This window comes from Amphiura filiformis, chromosome 18 (genome assembly GCF_039555335.1).
Source record: "Amphiura filiformis chromosome 18, Afil_fr2py, whole genome shotgun sequence".
In the NCBI taxonomy this organism is placed as follows: Eukaryota; Metazoa; Echinodermata; class Ophiuroidea; order Amphilepidida; family Amphiuridae; genus Amphiura; species Amphiura filiformis.
In genome coordinates, this window is record NC_092645.1 from 11,963,617 (window position 1) to 11,986,882 (window position 23,266).

At 36.5% G+C, this 23,266-nt stretch overlaps 2 protein-coding genes across 2 annotated transcripts in view; one reads left to right on the forward strand and one right to left on the reverse strand.

The window, feature by feature from the left end:
- LOC140139578 (uncharacterized) overlaps positions 1-5,741 on the reverse strand; it is a 30,191-nt gene extending 24,450 nt beyond the window's left edge. Inside the window, exon 1 of the mRNA XM_072161282.1 lies at positions 5,692-5,741. The gene's annotated coding sequence lies outside the window, so the exon portion shown is untranslated. The remainder of the gene's footprint in view (positions 1-5,691) is intronic.
- Positions 1-23,266, forward strand: part of LOC140138970 (laminin subunit beta-2-like) — a 555,517-nt gene that overhangs the window by 300,092 nt on the left and 232,159 nt on the right. The gene's annotated exons all lie outside the window — the stretch shown is intronic.

Below are 23,266 nucleotides of genomic sequence, written 5' to 3' on the forward strand. Positions count from 1 at the left end.
AACGGTAAAGCCTCTTTTTACAAAATTGACATTTGTAAGGCTTCTTGTTGCTATGAATTGCTTCATGGCGTTCCAAATAACTTGCCCGTATGAAGCCCTTGTTACATATTTTACATACATGAGGCTTTTCATTGCTATGAATTGCTAATTCATGCTGTTTCAAGGTATGTCAGTGTAAAGACCTTGTTGCATACTTTGCATACATGAGGCTGCTCATTGCTATGAATTGCTTTAATGTGCCGTTTCAAGGAAGTTGCCCATGTAAAGCCCTTGTTGCATATTTGTGCCCATCCACCACAAACTGGTCGTAAAGTCGGCATTTTCCATTTTGAGATACAATCAAAAACAGTAATGGATTTCTATGTAAAATATATTAGGAATTTGACCTTTGATGAACCATAACTTCACTTCCAGATGTCCGATGAAGCTTGTTGAGGTCCCGGGTTGAGGTGTCATTTTAAAGCTGAAAATGCATTCTTTCAAAATCTGCAATAAACAGAAAAATGACCTAGAGCCGACTTTACTACCACTTCGTGGTGGATGGTCACATTTTACAAACATAAGGCTTCTCTGCGATATGAATTGGTTCATGCTGTTTCAAATGATGTGCCAGCTTAAAAATTTGATTTGATTTTATGTCATCTTTAAAGGCCTATAATTCAAAAACATGCCTGGCGACTTGTTCTGGGTTTTATTGGAGCTGGTCACATTAAGGTGTCTCGATGAATTGATTTGTGCTGTTCCAAGTGATGTGCCAGTTTAAAGCCCTTGTTGCATACTGTACATACATATGGCCTCTCTTTACTGTGATCCTGTAAATGTACTCTTAGGCTTGTATTGCTAAGTTCACATTTGTAAGGCTTCTCATTGCTATGAACTTTTTCATGCAGCTTCAAAAGGCTTGCCAATGCAAAGCCCTTGTTGCATTAAGGCTGCACTTTCATATGATGAATCCGTAAATGATATTTTAGGCCACTTGTATACTTGAAGCCTTTATATTGCAAAGTTCACATTGGTAAGGTTTTATTACTGTGAATTGATTCGTGCTGTTTCAGGTCATATGCCCATGTAAAACCCTTGTTGCATACTTGACATATGTGAGGCTTCTCATTGCTATGTGTTGCTTCATGCTGCTTCAAACGATGTGTCAGTGCAAAACCCTTGTTGCACACCTTGCAAACATAAGGCTTCTCTTTGCTATGGATTGTTTCATGCTGTTTCAAGTGATGTGCCCGTGCAAAGCCCTTGTTGCACACCTTACATACATATGGCTTCTCCTTGCTATGGATTGCATCATGCTCTTTCAAGGACGTGCCTGTGTAAAGCCCTTGTTGCACACCTTACATACATAGGGATTCTCTTTGCTATGGATTGCTTTATGCCGTTTCAAGTGATGTGCCTGTGTAAAGCCCTTGTTGCATACTTTACATACATATGGCTTCTCCTTGCTATGGATTGCTTCATGCTGTTTCAAGTTATGTGCCAGTGTAAAGCCCTTGTTGCACACCTTACATACATGTGGCTTCTCATTGCTATGGATTGTTTCATGCTGTTTCAAGTGATGTGCCCGTGCAAAGCCCTTGTTGCACACCTTACATACATATGGCTTCTCCTTGCTATGGATTGCATCATGCTCTTTCAAGGAACGTGCCTGTGTAAAGCCCTTGTTGCACACCTTACATACATGTGGCTTCTCATTGCTATGAATTGCTTGATGCTGTTTCAAGTTATGTGCCAGTGTAAAGCCTTTGTTGCATACTTCACATACATGAGGATTTTCTTTGCTATGAATTTCAATCTCTAAATGTACTTTCAAGCTACAAGCATAGTTGACACCTTTTTCACAAATTTGACATTCATAAGACGCCTCATTGCTATGAATTGCTTTAATGTGCCGCCTCAAAGAATGTGCCAATGTAAAGCCCTTGTTGCATATTTTACATACATGAGGCTTCTGTGCGATATGAATTGGTTCATGCTGTTTCAAATGATGTGCCAGCTTAAAGCCCTTGTTGCATACTTTACATATATGAGGCTTCTCTTTGCTGTGAATTGGTGAATGTTTATTCTGGTGTGTGGAAGAGGTTTTTCCAATAGTACATTCATGGTCCATCCAATTTTGTTTTCTTGTGAAGTCTTTATTACAGTGTTGACATTCATAAAGCTTCTCTTTGGTGTCTGATTCATACCAATATGGTCTAATCCGCTTCTTGTGTTTGATCAGGTGACTCAGATATAGATAAGTGTCATGGTAATGCCTGCTGCAATATATACATTTGTGAGGCTTCAGGTTGAACAAGTTTTGAGGTCTTCTGGAAGTCATGTTCTGAAATGAGGATTAGGGATATTGTAAAATGTCAAATGTTTTGTTTCTGTAGTAACCAATGTGGTAGTGTTGTCTTGAATTTCCACCCAAAAAGGGGTTTCTCACTTTTTTGATAAATAATGACAAAATCCGATATTTTAAATAAAACGAGGTGTCCCGCTGATTAATTCATACCATCTAACTGATATACTCGATGTTTTAATGCCTTACGTACATAATAATAAATATTAAATAATAATAATTTTGGATTTATATAGCGACTTTTTTTTCAGATCTTAGAGGACTCAAAGCACTGTAATTTTGCTGCCATGGTGAATCATCACAATCAGATCGCATCAACTAGGCCGTGGCCCATTGCAGCGCAAACCTAGCAGCGCAAACTTAGATTGTAACATCCACCAACTATCTGTGCAGCTCCCCAAATTCCATTGGGTGAAGGAAATATTTGATAACCAAACTAATCACTGATTGAAAGCAGGAGGAAACCGGAGATCCCAGAGAAAACCTGCAAGAGCAAGCAAGGAATTGGGATAAACCAAGTGCACATACATGTACAGTCCTTGGGCACTGCTAGGGTTTGAACCCGGGACCTCAGTAGTGCAAGCTGAGGGAACTACCGCTGCACCAACTCGCTCTCCCGAATGGCAATGATGGCAAACAGGATGGTGATAACACATCAATAGGGCTGACCTCACTCACGCATTGGCGACATCGGTACTGGGATTAAATTGCTATTTTGTTAGCTTTTACCTCTCAGCTAAAAATTAAAAGGGGACATAGTTTAGTTGGAAGACAAGGCTACCATGCACCCTGGAAATCAATTTCTAACCGACATCTATAGGTCAGAAAAAAGAAAACAATAAAGCTACGTTAAAAAATTCAAAAAATGTCCCAAGGGGTCAAAATTCATACAACAGGGTTCAAATTTCAAAATTGCTCAGATTTTGTCAAAGACCATGCCAAAGTATTCCACTGGTCATAACGATTCAGAAAAAGTATAGTTTGACCTATCTGCGACATACCATTTGATTCTCGAGTTATAAGCAGACAGGTCAAACTTATTCTTTCATTTCTAAAATAGTTCTTTATGGTCTTTGCAGAAGCCTTTTCAGGTCGTCCGAAGGCATCACAAGTAGTGCTTATGCACAGCGGTTGGGGGTGTGTGGGGGGTGTCAGTGTGTGTTCCGTCAACAATTATGTAAGGCTTTTGGTTAAAATTTGGTCTCACATGAACAGTTCAAATCCTTTTACGACCATTATCATGTTTTGATGGGTCCAAGTGTTTTGGCAGGTCGAGAGGGGGAAAGCAATTTTTGGCTGGCCAGGGGGGGCAAGCAGTTTTTGGCGAGGTATTTGGAAATTTTGCCCCCCTGAGGGGGGCTTGTAGTTATTGGACAGCCCCTCCCTATCCTCAAAAGTGAACCAGAAGTCATTGTTCCTAAGTTCATAGTTAGTCATTTCAGCTTACCTAATGATTTTAACGGGAATTATCAATCGTGATGAATTAAAAATGACCTCAAATATATACGGTCATACATATAGACCATTTCCCCAATTTCAAGTTTGCAAAAACAAAACATTTGGTGTGTGCAAAGGGGGCGGCAATGATTTTTTGGCAGGCTGAGGGGGGAGGAAGCACTTTTTGGCAGGCTGAGAGGGGGGAATGAAGGTCAAGCAATTTTTAGCAATTGGCACAACAGTTGAAAATGTTACCCCCCGGCTCATTATCATTGCACAGCCCCTAATAATAATATATGAATATACATGTACATGTATGACTGTCATCAAATTATTTCAAGAAAACATAGGGGAGATTGGGGTTAGTTGAAACATTTTTCACAAAATCGTCTTTTTAACGCAAACCGATTACTTTCAAGAAACACTAACCATATCAGTATAAACATACATACATGCTACAAAATACAGCTTTAAACTTTATTGGACCTGCTTATGATTATTCATAATCCAATTTGAAAATTTGAAAAAAAAGTGTTTCAACTAACCCCACCCCTGGGGTAAGTTGAAACATAGGGTGGGGTTAGTTGAAACACGGCTTGTAAAAATTTCAAAATAATTATTATTGTGTTGTTAGGGTTATACTTCCCTTGAAGGCACCCTTTAACATACAATCAGTGTGAAAAAATGAATAAATAAATATGTGAGTGCTGGTCAATACTTTGGACACAAGGTGACGAGTGTCACCATGGACCAAAATATGAGAAGCCTAAAATATTATAAAATGTACTTTCTGTGTGCACTTTTTGCTTGTATTATTGCTTTTTAACCATATTAAAGCAATATTGAAGAAATGGTAAACATGTTACAAATTTTTAAAAAGTCGAATTTTTAACCATATTTTTCTATGCGATTTTCACGTGTCAACTAACCCCAACTCAAAAGTTTCAACTAACCCCGATGCCTATTTTTACATTTCAAAGTTCATTACACAAAATAAGAAATACAATAAAACTTTTATTTAACATTATTCTGGGACTTACTACAAGTACTAGTGCTTATGATACTCAGATAATAATCTCCTGAATCTTCAAACAACATGGAGATAACGATCTTTTCTGAGGGGTATAAAAATTAGTCAGTATACAAGTCAAAAAACAGATATTCCTTTCCCAAGCCAACACTGGTGGGGCATCAGTGCTGTTGCTAATTTGGTGGATGACCCTTACTAATACCTATTACATGTACTACATTTTTGTAGGTGCCAGTATTTTACCAAATTAATTTTTTGTGTCAGAAAAAAAAATTTTTCTATAATTTAATTAGACTATGGATTTTAATGAAAGTGGTTTTAAATTAAAGCATATATTTATTTAAGTGGAATTTTGAATTATATTTATGTATGCAGTCATTTGCAGTGTTGCTTAAAACTACACTAAAGTTGTAGTTCTGTATGTGAAATAGTTAATTTCCGATATCATATTTAAAATTGCTTCATACTGGTCTATCTTGGGTGATATCTCGAGTTCGCGAACGGTGACGTTACATTAGACGCTTCACATACTGGTCTCGAGATAGACCAGTATGTAATGCACTTTCAATACGATATCGGGAAATTAACCGGGCCCCCTGGCCCCCACTGGCTACGCCACTGAAAGTCAGTATATGGAAACAATTGTAAAACAAACAAATAACACAGAAAGAGTGCATACTGGAATGTGCATGTATGTATGGAAGTGCCATTTTGACGCCCTTGAAAATCCATACAGACGATTTTGAATTAGTTCTTTCTCACTATTTGACTCAAGAGCACCTTGAATTGTCAGCATAAGTAAAGAAATTGCAATAAAACTAAAAAACCTAGAAACAATAGCACAGTGAAATGGGTACTTTGTACAGTGTACCATTACCTGTAATTTGCAAGTGCATCGTTGCCAGGAAGCACCATTTTAACCCCCTTGAAAAAGAGTTAGAGAATTAGAAATTAGTTTTTTCTTATTATTTGACTCAAGAGCAACTTGAAATAACATTGCAAATAAAACAATTTGCTATAGAATGATCAAAATGGAAAAAAAGGCATTTAAAATTGGCATTTTGTACCCAGAACCTGTACGTTGGTAAAAAAATGGCATTTTTGAAAGCGTCAGTTTAGTATCAAAACACACAAAATACAAAACAAATCTTACGTTCTTTGTAACATTAGACTACATTATTTCAGATGCAAAAGACTAGAAATTCATATGTGTGTGTACACCTTAAGTTATTAGGGGTCAAAATTTGCCGATTTTAAGCACCATTTGTGGCTGAACCACTTTAGGGGGCCTAAAATTCTGCAGGGGGTCTAGAAATTTCTCTTCTTTTGTATTGGCACATGGTTAATCCATTCTGAATATAATTAGTGATCAAAAATAGAAAAAGGGCATATTAAAATTGGCATTTTGTCCCCGTAACCATGGTAACCTGTATATGTTGGTAAAAAATTTCATTTTTGAAAGCATCAACTTAGTATCAAAACACAAAAAATACAAAACAAATCTGATGTTCCTAGTAACGTTAGACTACATTCTTTCAGATGCAAAAGACTAGAAATTCATATCTGGTGTACACCTTAAGTTATTAGGGGTCAAAATTTGCCGATTTTAAGCACCATTTGTGGCTGAACCACTCTAGGGGGCCCTACAACTCTGTACTAGGGGGTCTAGAAATTTCTCTTTTTTTGAATTTCTCATAGACATTGGCACATGATTAATACATTCTGAACATAATTAGGACCTATAAGTGCACTGTGACATTATCATGGGTCCTTCAAAATCAAATATAATTTGATTGAACAGCACAAAGTGCCGTTTTTGACCCCCTCCCCTGAAATCCCAACGAAATTCAAAAATCGGCCTGCCATTCGCAAACGAAATGGAATTTGGAATTTTTTTCTTGTGACCTCACCTAGGGATCCATGAAAGGTACCCCTGAGCCAAAGGAGAGCAAAATCCAAGAGGGTGGGTGTACACTCAGTCTCTTTTGGCATGGACTGACCCCTATATGAAGCTTCTCTTTGCTGTGAATCACAGAATGTCTATTGGCATTTCACATTTTGTTACTTATTAATTTGATAACCATGCAGTTTTAGTTCACCCCAGAAGAACTGCTCTGGTGGGGCTTCCTATTGAATGAAAAATTAAGTCTTTTACATTAAATCGTTTTTAATCGTTTTTTTAAAGTTTGATATTTTTCTTTTGCTTTTATAAACTGAAAATGAAAATGTATACAAAACTCACCTTCGCTCGGTCGGTAGTATTTTCATGATTCGTATGCGGTATATTCTTGTATCACACTCATAGCCATCCTATTATAATAGTGGTTATAAAAATTAGTTATTAATGGCCTGAGCTTTTAATCCTAGCAGGATCTTTAGGCCAATTACAATTAATTCTTAGTTTCCTGTTTCCCGCCCGCGTCCAAAGTAGAGAATTGAAAATATTTAATTATTTTATTTATATTTTGGATTTTCTCTTTAAAAATAACTTTTAATGACTACCATTTGCTACTTTCTGACTTTGATCATATCATCTATAATGATGAATAAACATAGAACCTAATTGTACCATTACTTATGTATAAAATCAAACATAGTAGTAAAAATAATTAAATGCATGCTCCTTATCAAAATGGCTTGATGTAGGTTGCGGCCACTTATTTTAAAATAAAGAAAATAAAAGATAATTATAATTAAAAGTCGCCTCATCCCTGGTTTTCAACCATGAAACAGGAAACTAAGAATTAATTGTGAATTAAGGGCCTTATCAAAGGCAGAGTGACAAGACAAGACAAAAATTAATATTAGAAGACAAGGTTGTTACATCGGCATGCAGAGTAAGATAAATATTGTTTTCCGTTACGTATCGGAAATATTTATACCAAACATACATAGACAAGGGGCTAGAAATGAGATGAGACGGATATGATGTAATGATCAATAGATGCAAAAGTTGAATAGAAATTTAATAGAAATGAAAGAAAAGAATCATGTTCCTACAATGGAGCAGGAAGTTGGATGACATTTGGGATTTAAGAAAAGACAATTAAATGTGTCGACAGGGTGAAATGGGTAGAAACATTTTGTGGAAAAGAAATTATTTATTACATTTTTATCTATTTCAGTGGCATAGCCAGTGGAGGGGGGAGGGCAGGGGCCGGTGCCTCGAACCCCTGCTCATCATTGCCGTCAGTCCATCTCAAGCCGTCAGTAGACGACAGGCCTTGGCTAAAATAAATTATGAAAGTTACCGGTACTAATATAATAGACAATTTTGTGCCAAAATTTGAGTTTATATGCTTTTCTTTAGGGTTGATTGACCCATAATTTTCATGTCAAAAAGGGCCGGTCCCTGAAATTTTTGAGGTCTGTAAAGGGGGGCCCCAACATTTTTGCGATAACAATTAAGTGTTTGTGAATGGTCCCTAATTCAATGAAGTTTTGAGATGACAAAAAAATTGCATTGAAGTAAAAAAAAATTGGCAAGGTTTTCTCATCATCCTATCGTTTTCTGTAAACATTTCATAAACGCTGTATGCCCAGGTCTTAGCTAGGCGATCCTGACTTTTAGACCACCCGAGCTATATAAGGTACAAATTGCAAATTTATCATATTAAACTTTCGCAACAAGGTTAAACATGTTTTCAACTGTACAAACATACCTTTTATTCCATCGAACAAGCTTTATTTTGTTCCAAAATTCATGTTTTTATAGCTATTTTTGACATAAAAGAGCTGGTAACAAAACCGGTGATGCCAGCTCCGAAGTTTTCCCGTAGCACAAGCGCTAGGGTGCATCTCTTGCCCCTCATGTTACCCAAATTTCTTGTCCCTAGTCTCAAAATGTGCCATTGGTTAAAATATTACCCCATACCAAATTTAAAATTATTCCGAAGTCGTTTAGAGAGGCCTCCGTGACGTTGAAATTATTGGTCAATGGCCATACCATATGCATAAGGCAGCTATTTTGTTTTGCATGGTTAACATTAGAAATGACTGCTGCCTTATGTATTTTGTTCATGTAGTTGGACTATTAATGATTCAAGATGTTAAAAATAGTCTAAAAAAAAAAATAAAACACAAGGGAGCTATCTACAGAGGTCAAGTTTATGTAAACATAAATGGCTGCCCTTTGCTATCTTTACTGTGTAATTGTGAATTTGCTTAGATACTAGTATACATATCTTTCCTGTTTTCGTGCTAACTTTGACCTGTTAGGCTGATATACAGAAGAGTGATCGCACACTTGCACATTTATAGACCTTGCTCAATTTGATGAGACAGCATCGTGTTATACGTTAAAAAGAATGGAAGGCTGAGGTTCCTCAAATCTTCAGATCGGAGTTCTCAGCAGAGATGATTTCGCGAAGTTGTGAATTGCATTATTGTGGGTAGTGGTGAGCAAACTCAGAAGTTAAGTTTAAGATTCCAGAGCATTGTAGATGCTAGGCGAGATGAATGGCAAAACTTTTGTTCCCCATAAAGATCTGCTTACTTGAATTGAGGTTCCAATCCAAGAAGAACTACATGTATCTCTCATGAAAATATTCATAGGCCTTCAAAGGTTACTTTGTGAATCATATAATTTCAATGCCAGTTAAATCATAGTACATAAAAGAAAGTTGCAATGTAAAACCAAACCAAATGGTACATTTTGCAGTTGCACTCTGCAGTGACAATTGACAAAGTACCAACACAGGAGAAGCACTGACTTAAACGGCCATAACGAAGACAATGTATAAAGCCGTATGGGGTAAAATGATCATGCCAGTACCAGTCGGAGATATCCAATATCAAGATTTGAAGAACCTCAGTCCTGTGTGTGTTGTCTCATCAAATTCAGCAAGGTCTAGATGCAAGTGTGTGATCACTATAGTCTGTACATGTAGTAGTAACTATCAGCCTAACGGTTCAAAGTTGGCATGAAAACAGGAAAGTTATGAATATTTAAGTAATTTCACAATTACACAGTAAAGACAGCAAAGGGCAGCCATTTATGTTTACATAAACTTGGTCCTTGTAGATAGCTCCCTTATGTTTAATTTTGGGACATGGGCTTTTTTTAACATCTTGATTCATAATAGTCCTAACTACATGAACAAAATACATAAGGCAGCAGTAATTTCTAATGTTAACCATCTAAACAAAATAGCTGCCTTATGCATATGGTATGGCAATTGACTAACAATTTCAACGCCACGGAGGCCCCTAAACGACTTCGAATAATTTTAAATTTGGTATGGAGTAATATTTTGACCAATGGAACATTTTGAGACTAGGGACAAGAAATTTGGGTAACATGAGGGGCAAGAGATGCACCCTAACAAGCGCTTGATGTACGCTCGTTTCTACGGTAATTTACGCTAGCATTTTGCATTTTCAAGCGCGTTTGACATCCTTTTACTGCGTGACGCAATTCTGCATTTATTCAAGATGGCGAATTTCTCGAAAAACGTAATGTATTTTACCCCGTAATTTCCCTCATACTCAAAACCCTGCCCTCTAGTAGCTTTCACAATATTTCAGCTTCTTGGATATCATCGGAAACATAGATTAATAATATTAGGTAGGTCACTGTATTTTTAAAGATTTTTTACGATGAAAAAATTGATGTTTTAAGCTTCTTTTCAAAAATTGGTTTTAGCTTGTTGAAAATCGGGTAAAAAAATCGTTTTTAGCTTGTTGGTTATTTTTGCTTAATAGTTTAGGCTAATGAAAGTCAATGTTATGTTTAGCGTAACATTTTTTTCAAACCACAATGAGGCAACTTTTTCATTATTCATTATTCATTATTTTGCAACGTTTCATTAATTACAAAATAGCAGCCACTTCATCAACACTTGTCGCACTATATACATGTATATCCTCCAATATTCTATTAAAACAACTCTAATCAACAGTAGGCCTTTTTTTGAAGGCATATGAACCAACACATTTGTATTAAAAATATTTTTCACCATCCAGGTATTTATACCAGCTTTCTTACCAGTTAAAAGGCCATAAATTGTTAAATGACTGTCCACATTATTGGTCCCAAACCAGCCCTCCTTGGGGTAATGGCCAATTAACCCCAGACAAAATAATGAAATTGGAAGCAATGATTTGCGTCTTTGTCAGACGTTCAACAGACATATATGATTTATTTGCAATAAGTATGTAACAAAAATATATAGCATGCATATAAGGAATCAGCCCCAAAACCTGGACTTATTAGCAAAACGATATTTAGATTTACAAAGGACCCTGATGAACTATCAAAAGTCACCACCCAAGTGACCTACACAATAAGGGCTTATAAATATCTTAAAATAAACAAGAATATTTTAGAGGACCTAGATGAAACCTATCTTAAGTCACCACCCTCGTGACCCCTACAGAGGGAGCTGAATAATATCTTGTTAATATAAAATATAAATATAAAATAAGGAATATTTAATATAGCACCCCAGATGACCTATCTGAAATCACATCCCCAGTGAACTACAAAAAGGGAGATTATAAATATCCAAACAAAGAGCACAGCCAGTAATATTATATAAAATGATATGGGCTGAAACCTTTAACAATATTTGTGCATGCAAAATATATAATATATATTCCTGTCAGATGGTTTCCAGGAATCGTACATTCATATAGGGGAATTCCCTGACAGGTTAAATTGGATACTTGATCCATACTAAAATGTCTACATACTTTAATTTGTGTGCATTTCTTATCCATACTTAAATAGATATATGTTTCAAATTAGAAAATCTCTGCCAGCGGATTTTAAATTTGTTTAAATTGCTGCTAATGCTTTAGCATTGCTCACTTCAAATGACATGGTTAGACATGTGTGTATTTTTAATCAACTACAGCTATCTCGTCCTTTTCTTTTCTTTTAATTTTTTTGTTTGAAAAGCTATAACATATGAGATAACATTTAACTATATGCTTTATTAACCCAAGGAGAGAGAATCCATGAGTTGTACATTTTACAAGATGAAGTTAAAGTATCAGCAGGAAGTTCTTGATTGATAAAGCAAAGGAAGGCACCTATCAAGAGTTTCATGATTTGAGCAATTTACCGCTCTCAAAAGGAATTAGACGACTGCACCAAACCAATCATCAATCACGAATATCGTGACCGAATCTTTGCTCTATCAATTACGTTAGAATTGCTTCTTTAACTTTAACATAAAAACTTTAAATTTTCTTTATAAATTTTCCGCACCACCACTACCATACTCTCAATATGAATAATTGCACAGGGGGTGGTGGGTGGGAAAGAAAATTTTAAACACAACCTAGTCTTGTTGAATCTGACAAAATAATGACGAAACAAGAAATGATCGGAATGCAAAACAACGCCTGTGTACCACGCGACTTAGCAACAGTACACAAAATCACACAATAGGCCCTACCAACGTGGGACCACAGCATTAATTCTGCAGGGTTAAATTGGTTTTCAATTGATGGGATTGAAAACTTTATTAACCCCAGACAAAATAATGAAATTGGAAGCAATGATTTGCGCCTTTGTCAGACGCTCAACAGACATATATGATTTATTTGCAATAAGTATGTAACAAAAATATATAGCATGCATATAAGGAATCAGCCCCCAAAACCTGGACTTATTAGCAAAACGATATTTAGATTTACAAAGGACCCTGATGAACTATCAAAAGTCACCACCCAAGTGACCTACACAATAAGGGCTTATAAATATCTTAAAATAAACAAGAATATTTTAGAGGACCTAGATGAAACCTATCTTAAGTCACCACCCTCGTGACCCCTACAGAGGGAGCTGAATAATATCTTGTTAATATAAAATATAAATATAAAATAAGGAATATTTAATATAGCACCCCAGATGACCTATCTGAAATCACATCCCCAGAGAAATAAAAAAAGGGGAGATTATAAATATCCAAACAAAGAGCACAGCCAGTAATATTATATAAAATGATATGGGCTGAAACCTTTAACAATATTTGTGCATGCAAAATATATAATATATATTCCTGTCAGATGGTTTCCAGGAATCGTACATTCATATCGGGGAATTCCCTGACAGGTTAAATTGGATACTTGATCCATACTAAAATGTCTACATACTTTAATTTGTGTGCATTTCTTATCCATACTTAAATAGATATATGTTTCAAATTAGAAAATCTCTGCCAAAGAAGTTAATGGATCATGCAAGAACTGAATGAGAAATAAACTTCCCAATCCCCCCCCCCCCCCCCATTTTTAAAAAAATTCTATTTTTTCTTTAATTTTTTTCATTTAAACCCGGGGGATATGGGAAGCTCTCTGGGTGTTCTTTTGCCTGATATATAGGAGACCAAACGGTGACTGCGAGTGCAAATGGTCTATGGTGCAATCCCCTACCCATAGTGGTTTGTCAATATTACGCATATCTGGATGAACTATATCTGTGGGTAATGACATGTGCGTTTGTTAACTCTGCTCTACAAATTGTGTGTGCCACTCGTTTATATTTCTGGTACATCTAAGCCCCGCACCATGTTTTTCTCATCAAACGAGAAATGCTATAAAAGTGTACAGAGATCTAGGATAACATGCCTATTCTATAAAATACAATAGGTCAACCTACTTCTTGAATCAACGTGATAACTAGGCGGCTGCGCAACCTCACGAAAAAACTTGAACACAATTTTTTGATTTTGAATTTTGTTGAACAAGAAAAATTTTGAGGGCATAGTACTTGGCCCCTGCCTAGGCTATCCCATGCCAACCTGGAGTTGATTCCTTCCTTAGTACAAACAAACCTAATCGACCAAATAATAATAATAATAATAATAATTTATTCTTATATAGCGCATTACATCAAAGACCACAAGGCGCCTTACAATTAAAACATGTGTACTTAAAAACAAAATACCCATTAAAATATAAATATACATCATTAAGAAATAAGAAACAATTGAAATAGGCACACGATGAACATTGCACAAAAAGGTATTGCACGGAAAAAATACATGCAAAATGAGTAAAGAAACAACTGAGTGAAATGTTCAAAGTGACGGCATAAGCACTAAAGCAAAATAAGTTTAACCAGACAACAATTGAATAAACAACAGCAAGATACTGCTAACAAATATCAAACAGAAGATGAAATTAGAATCATAAAACACGAATTTTTAAAAGCCAAGCTGTACACACATAGATAAACACGTGAGTAGAAAACAAAATGAAAATGAAGTATACAGCGAAGCAATAAAACACATGATCAATTCAATGTAATCTCAAAATTGGCAAAACACAGTATCAAATTGAATATGAAAAATTCTAAACAAATAAGGATCCCACCTGCTAGACCGGTCTTCAATAAATATTTATTAAATAAATACAATAGGTCAATTCATGGTTCTGAACAAGAAGATCGTTTAAAACAATACAAAACAAAACCAAAACAAACATTCAAGCAGCAACTTGACACGTTCCTTGCTTATTAACTTATACCAATCTGACAATTGAATTCTTAAGTGTTCTTGGCATTAAATTTACATCTTCTTAATCCACTATATCATGTGCACATATTCAGTGTGCATTCCAACTGTTATGGATACTTTCATTAAACAAGAATTTTGAGTACCTGACAACTGAAAGTATAATTGATGATGCTGTACAAGTGTACATACCTGTCAAATGTTCAGAATGTCAGAAGATTGACTGCAGCAACTGCAGGACTTTGGGAACAGAGGTCTATTGGTCAGATGACATTCAAAACCAACTTGTGAATGCTCAACATGCATCATCTTGGATTGGACAGGCAGAGTTGAAACAACACTCTTAAAATCACAATACCAGGTCAGTCATATTACTTATGACCCATGCAAGATAAACGACGACGCATAATAATTGTACATGATTTGTGATTCTTTATACCAGATTGTACTCCATTTTATGTTTTTTTTAAAAGCACTTGAAATGATTCTTCCATTGTACATAGCTTGTAAATAAAGCAACGTGCAACATTCGATATTAATTCAAAATGTGCAAATATAAGTCATTGATTGCTGCAATGTAGCTGTTATGTGGCTCCATGTAAATGGTCTATGGTCTAACTGAAGTAAACCCTTGATGATGAGATCACCACAAATATTGTGGTTATAAACAAATCTCCAGTCTCACAACAAGCAACACGTCTTCCCTTCTGTTACCTGATATAATCTGCAATGAAGAAGACAGAAAAAGGGAAGCAAATTGTGCAAGCAAATGCTTTTGCATATATACAAGCCTGATGATTAATAAAACTACCTTACTATATATTCAAAAGTTGAAAATTGAATTGATCTTGAACATGATTATTTTTCCATTTATTTTGTTTATTTATTTACCTCTTTATTTACTTTTCAACTTTTTTAAATATGCCAGAAGGTCCAAGTGGAAAGGCAGTGCTCTGTTCCCACTATCTAGGCTAGCTTCACAAAGATGCTGCCAAGTAGATTAAAACCAAATCTAGTAAAAAACTATGCCGAGTTAATTTGGGCAAGTAAATATAAGGAATCGCACCATGATCCACCAAACTTATTTTACATCAGATGACTCTACAATTTCCTGATGATACATTTTCTATGAGTTCCTTAAATGCCACACACCGACACCGCCTGGCTAATAATTATTTGGTGTAGCAGAGACACTAAAATGAATACACGGGATCGATACACGTGAATTGCTATGCACGATTTTGATATCAGACGAAAATCTTCGGATACCGGATAGAAAATGATGGATATCTCCCGTAAATGAATTTTTCTCAAGAAACCAGATGTGGTCTCATACACTTGAAAAATACGTGTTGAACAGATATGATGGTCGCTAGAATGCGCTTTGAAAATTGGCCATGCGCTTTGAACTCAAAATCGACCAAAACTCTAATTTTATATTGCGTTGGTCCTGTATGGACTACATCGTGTAGTACAGCTGCACTCACTACTAGGCAGTATAAAAGTCGATGACCATTGACTTCAATGGGGATACAAGCTTATTCACGCAAAACCAAGATCAATTACCCCGCTATTGTGAGTAGCCTTAGTCATGTCCCTCGACTAATTATTCGTCTCAAAGAGCTTCAAAGGTTTGAACCAAATGGCCAATCGTGGCTGTGGATTCAACCTACCATGGCGATTTCTGCTATGAAGATATAGGGTCGATGACATTGTGTGCCAACACCTATGCATATGTCAGAAAACCCATAAAACGATCTCCCAATTGTTAAATTATAGGGCTGCCACTCACTGTTAATATTTTCTGTAATTTACAGGTATATACGACCTCCAAAATTGTTAAATTATAATGCTGCCCTTCGATGTTAGTATTTTACGCCAAAAAGGAAATCTGTTCACCTATCCTAACCCTTACCGATTGCTTTAAACAATTGTCCAGGAATTTTCATGAAAATCCAACCAAAATTTGACTTCCAGTAATTTCAAGCTTTTTCAAAAGCCACTAACATTATTTAATCAGACTAAATGATTCACGAATATCCCACTTGTAATATCCAGGATATCATATACCGCGCATCACTAATGCACCGCAAGCGATGTTACTATATTGCATATCGCACAACACTTGTTTACGATCTTGGCAGATCAAAATGCCTACTATATAAATGTAAATATATTATTTATATCAGCGTTCGTGTTACTTTTATCTTGCAAAGTCTGGATGTGACACCCCCTTTCCTTGTTCTTGTTCTTCAAATTAGTTTTTCACGTCTCTTTGCATATAGGCCAGTATGTTTATAGGCTTTTTAACGCTGGCTTGAACATTTTGTTTGAGCCTGGTCCCATCAGGACCGGAGCGTGTCTCCACACGGAGTGACTGGCTACCATATATGCCCTACCAGAAACTTTTTTTTTTTTTTTTTTTTCATTAATATGCCCATAGGCTATATATTATTTTCAATTTATTTATTAATTTTTTCGTTTATTCATATGCCCCGAGGCTATAATTTTTATTTATTTATTTATTTATTTATATGCCCATAGGCTATATATAATTTTGATTAATATATATATTTTTCCCATTTATTTATATGCCCATAGGCTATTTATTTATTTATTTATTTATTTTTTTCATTTTATTTCATTTTATTTATTTATTTATTGCACGATTTTTAGATGTCGCTTGTATCAGCAAAAAACTTGGAGCACTATTCATATTTATTGATTGACTGATTTTTGGCTGCCGCTTGTATCAGCAAAAGCTTGTGCTCTATTCACTGATGTAAATGGACTTAAAGATTTTATCTTATTTTATTATTATTATTTTTTACTTGGATGGGAATACAAACTGCTTGTAAATTTTCCCGACACTAGTTACCTAAAAAACATAACGCCTCCCAAGCGCTGCCTGTGAATGACTCCTGTCCCACGATTGGACAAAGCAGAGGCATTTTATATGTTTTATGCAAAGCAGGAGTCACAGCACACCACGCATGGCTCCGCATCTTAACCTTTTCAGGACTGAAACCCTGGGATTATTTTATAATCCCTACAATGCCCGGATATTGCAGCCACAACAATACAGTTTGTTTTCAACTAAAACCAGGCACGCCGTGCATCAGCATGATTATATAAAGGGTTTTGACCACCCACGGTTGTTGTTTCTGATCCATGTGTTTTTAACCAGGGAAGTGATTCGATCTTTCCCGTCCATGGATTCTAGAAAATCAAGCATGTCGAATTCTGCAACCTATACCACGCGCCTATTTCATCCTGCAGAAGTCCGATGTTTTACTTACAATTAAGTTGATACATTTTGTGAACGATGCTAATTATATGTGGAAACCCAAATTTAAACTAAATAATAAACATTTTAAATCATAACTGCTCTTTATTGGCACTCAAATTTCGTTTGAACACAACTTGATATCGCATTCAACAATGTAAATATCTTTGTATACGTGGTACATGTTCGAATGACGTCATCTCATTAATGAATTACTGATGTAATTTCTCGTAATTTCAGTAAATGGGTTTGACCATTTAATCTATGGGGTTGATAACGCGCCATAGAAATTGGCTATTTGCATAATCCCCAGGACTGATTGACGGTAAAGAATTTACTCAATCATCGAGACCGCCATTAAGTATTGCCAAACCAGCGATTTGGTAGCCCAATTGGGCTTAATTTTGAAAAAATATTATTTATTTATTTTCGCGACTTTTGACAATTTCCTGTCTCAAAACCAATGATTAAGGACAATTTTTTTTTTTTTTTTTTTTATTTGGCTCCCGCGACTTCAGATAGTTTCCTGTTCCATAAACCAATTAAAAATTTTTTTTTTTTTTTTTGGAGACTTCGATTATTTGGCCAGCAAATCAAGCAGAAATTTTTTGTCTTTTTTTTTTTGCGTTCTGCTTTTGCGAATCTCACAGTTTGAATTGAAGTGAAATTATTAAAATAAATCGCACTCAGGCGACCCAATGTTATTACTTCCAATGCCCATTTTTTACAAATGTGCTCTACCTTTAGGCTTTACTACTAAAACCCGGGATTGATTATAAAAGCAAATTTCTCACCAAATCAACTTTTCATCTTGATCTCAACTCGGGATCTCAACACCTCTGCCGGATGACGGCCGACGGACACCTTGCTTGGTCATTGAATTGCATTTGCTGGGTGACCCGTTCACGTAGAATTGTCACATACCGCATGTATACCAGCAACTTCGCCTCTATCACTCGGGTTAGTTTTTTCCAAATATTTATCATTTTATAACAAAAATATTAAGGGAATCTCAGCCAATGTCACAATTTCCACTTATCATATTGATGACTTTTAATACTCCTTGCTGCAGCTGGTTGTTTCGTGCGTAAACTCAATTAAACATCGATTTTCCGCTCACGTAACAAGACTTCGAACTCGTAGAAAGGAGTCCAAACTGGAACTATCATACTACAGCCTATGATCGCACTTCAATAACTGATGAATTATCAGCCATCATGCACCTGGCGAGATGCTCGGTGATAGTGCAAATAGACATAAAATTCGATCCTTTTAAGTCCAGCTGGTGGTAGGCATACCTACTTTTCTCCCCAATGTTCCACTCAAAGTTCTTGAACTGAATTCCAAACCGCCGCACAGATTTTGTTGTATTTTTCCGACGAAATTCATCAATGAAAATCCACGTAATATTGTAATTACACTAACCAAATTAATATATAAAGCTACTGGATTACTACTTATTATGAACGATGGTTAAATTGTAAAAATATGTTCACTAAAAACTTCCGAAAGAAAATTTTTAAACACAACCTAGTCTTGTTGAATCTGACAAAATAATGACGAAACAAGAAATGATCGGAATGCAAAACAACGCCTGTGTACCACGCGACTTAGCAACAGTACACAAAATCACACAATAGGCCCTACCAACGGGGGACCACAGCATTAATTCTGCAGGGGTTAAATTGGTTTTCAATTGATGGGATTGAAAACTTTATTATATATAGTTTTATATACCTCATATATAGATTCCTGTCATCTGATTGGTTGAAAGTGCAGTCATTGAATTAACTATGCCCGCAAAATGAACTATGGACCGTCCATGGAAATGAACTATGGACCGGTCACGTGCGCCACGATCAAACTGCGCGCTTTTTCCCAGCGTAAAATGATATTACGCACGCGTTGATGTTTTCACGCGTTATAATCACGCAGAAATCGCAGATTGTAATCTGTGTGCCGCTCGCATTGAAACTATTAATTTCTCTTCCCAAAATCGATGCTTTTAACCAAACAGATGACAAGAATCTTAAGATTTGGTAGAGAACAAATATTGACTGCTTTTTATTGGGCATGGTTAAAATTATAGGCCCTTGGTGATCTCAAAACCATGACTATGCCCCTCGGCCACGCCCGGGCATAGTCATGGTTTTGAGATCACCTTGGGCCTATAATTTTAACCATGCCCCTCATAGCAGTCAATATTTGTATAATATTTGATAACAGAATCTTGTTTTTAGTTCTTTTTTATGTTGGAATAGGTTGATTTATCATTGGCATTTGTGCTTGTGTCCCCACTGGAAACTCTCTCTCTCTGTGTCAGGTGGCGCTGTGTAGCGCTGCTGTGGTCTTCACAAGAGTACGCCATCTCACTCGATCCGATGCCAAGTGTGTTGCACCTTGCATTCCCTGGTTAGAAACCAGCTTCACGTCATTAGTCCAAGATGTTGGTGGACGCCCTCTTCCTCGCTTGCCTTCCATGGCCCCTTGCAAAATCTGTTTTTCTACACCTCCATGTTTCCTGACAATATGGCCAAAGTACTTCACTGGAAACTAATTGTGTACAAAATACAAAATAATGAACTGTTTTGGGATTTTGGCATCACAAACGCGGCCAGAAAATCCAAACGCGGGCGGGTGACGCTAAACATAACATTGACTTTCATTAGCCTTAAAGCTTGTCGACTCCTTAGATGAAACTTTTAGTTTAAGCTTGTTAGAATATTAAACCTTGATGAAATAGTAATATTTGAGCCCTATATAGCGCGGGTGGTCTAAAAGTCATGATCGCCCTTAGCTAGACCAATCACGCACGCTGTTGTTACATAGCGTATACATGTATGTATGAATTACGGATTCAATCATGTTTCACCGTTGTTTATCACCGATTAACAACGATGCGTCCGCATCGATCGTCTGTGTGGTATACTAAATCTGCCCAAGCGAAGTAAACCATCAGCCGCGCCGGACGCGAGTTGTTAATCAGGTGATAAATAACGGTGAAACATGATTATTGAATCCTTTCAACAACAAAACAATAAAGCTGATACCTCAGAATATCCCTCGGTTCCAAAGCACATGTTTAGATATTTCACAATACCCTCAAAACAACTGATGCGCAATCATTTTCTCTAAATAATTTTAAGCTTACCATCAATCATGTGCATTGTCCATGTTGTCATGAGTTGAGTGACTAACATTTATTTTTATTCCAGATTTCTTAAAACATATAATTCCAATAATGAATTAACATATAAGCTCTTCAACTTACTTTTAATTTTAATGACTGGCATCCATGCAAAATCATTGTTCATATGCCTGCATGTTCTTTGATATTCAGTGTTTATATGTTTTGTATTCTTTCCAGCTACTATGGGCATGTGTGCATGCACACACACTTGTAGCTGTTTGTGCTGTAGGGTCACATGCATATTAATAGGGGTCACTCTGTATGATGTTGATAACAATCCCTTTAAAAGGGATGTGCAGTTATACAGAGATTGATTTGAATATGATACATACATTGTAGTTTGGGTATTAAACAGTTAGTGCTTGAATAAATTAATGCATTTACATTATATTTGAGTATTGATAAGGCTAATGGAAATGAATCATAACATATGCAAACATTTTTAGTGAAAACGAAGTCATAATTGTGAGGGACACTTCCGGGGCTGTGCAATGAGCCCTGGGGAGGGAAAAATTGGGGGAGGGGAGAAATTTTTGGTGAGGGGAAAGCCAGGGTCAAGCAATTTTTGGCCAGCAGAGAGGGAAGGAAACAGTACGAAAAGCTTGAATATGCAAATGTTCCTGCTCGCTGCGTTCGCAACATATATCTAGACCATTTAAGGTTAGAAAATTGGGATCCCAAAATTTGGCATGTGTAAACGGGGAGGGCAAAGATTTTTGGGCAGGGCGAGAGGGGCCAAGCAATTTTGGTGGGCTGTTTGAAATTATAGTTTTTGCACAGCCCTTCACAGATCGATGCAGGCCGGGTTGCCAACCCCCCAAATTCAAGTAGCCCAATCGGGCGACTTTTGAACATTTTCTCTGTGACCTATGACAATTTCCTGTCCCATATAGAAACCAATGGTTAAGAAAAAAAAATTGCTGACTTTTTTATTTTGAAATTTTTGTGATACTGAAAAAAATATAACAAAAACTGAAAAAGAAATTGCAAGAAAATTTTAAGGTTGGCTAATGGGGGGGGGGGCATTCTATACCCCCTTTTATTTGTATGAAATGCTGAAATAAATTATATAAAAAAAACTGAAAAAGGGGGAAATTAAAAACATACTTCTGAGCAAGAAAAAGTCAGCTCAGAGGATTCTACTCCCCACTTATTTGTGAAAATTTTGGGAAATGCTGAAATAAATTATTTCAAAAATAACAAAATGGGTATTAAAAAAAGGGGGAAATGGAAGAAAATAGGCTCAGGGATTTTACACCCCCTTTAATTTGTGATTTTTTTTGGGGGAAGATGAAATAAGACAAAAATAATGGTTGTAGACAGAGAGCGGAAAAGTGATGAGTTTGTGATAGATGGACAGCAGATTGAGGAGGTGAAGCAATTTGAATATCTGGGTTCAATGATTAACAACAGTGGTGACAGCACAACTGAAATTAAGAGAAGACTGGCTATTGCAAGGACAACTGTGCAGGGCATCTCAAGCATATGGAAAAGCAGAGGCCTATCCATTGACCTCAAGGTACGCCTACTTCGTGCAACTGTGTTTTCCATTGCCACTTATGGATGCGAGTCTTGGGCTATGACCAAGAATGATAGGAAAAGAGTAGATGCTTTTGAGATGTGGTGTTACAGGAGGCTTCTACGAGTGACATATGGAAAGACAGGAGAACAAATTCCTGGATCCTCGACAAGATTGGTACAAGTCTAACCATCAGAAGCGGCATAATGGAGAGAAAGCTGAAGTACTTTGGCCATATTGTCAGGAAACATGGAGGTGTAGAAAACAGATTTTGCAAGGGGCTATGGAAGGCAAACGAGGAAGAGGACGCCCACCAACATCTTGGACTAATGACGTGAAGCTGGTTTCTAACCAGGGAATGCAAGGTGCAACACACTTGGCATCAGATCGAGTGAGATGGCGTACTCTTGTGAAGACCACAGCAGCGCTACACAGCGCCACCTGACAGAGAGAGAGAGAGAGAGAGATGAAATAAATAATAAAAAACTAAAAAAAGATAAAAAAATTCATAAATAAACTGCAAGGAAAATTAAATGTTGACTCTACACCCCCTTTTATTTTTTAAATATTTGGGAAATGTTTGAATAATTATTATAACAAGCTAACTTTTAATAATATATTGCACTTGTTCAGTGCGTATGGCACCATGACAAGCAGTGGCGGCACCAGGAATTTTTTTTTTGGGGGTGGGGAAAAATGAATTTCAGGGGAAAAATCGTCAATTTTGCATCAAAATTACTGCAAGTTGAGTAATTTGGGGATTTTGCCTCAAAGGTGGGGGGAAAATGGGGGGGGGGAAGAAATATTTGTCCCATAGCGCCATCAAATGATGACAAACCCTCTCTGACCATAACAAAATCCAGAGGAAGGGGGTGCACTCAAGTTTCAGTACTCTAAACAGGATTTGCCCTTTTGTGGAAAAAACACCACTAAACAGGAATTTTGTGTGGTTTTCAAACAAATTTTACCCCTTAAAGATGTCCCTTAGAAGCA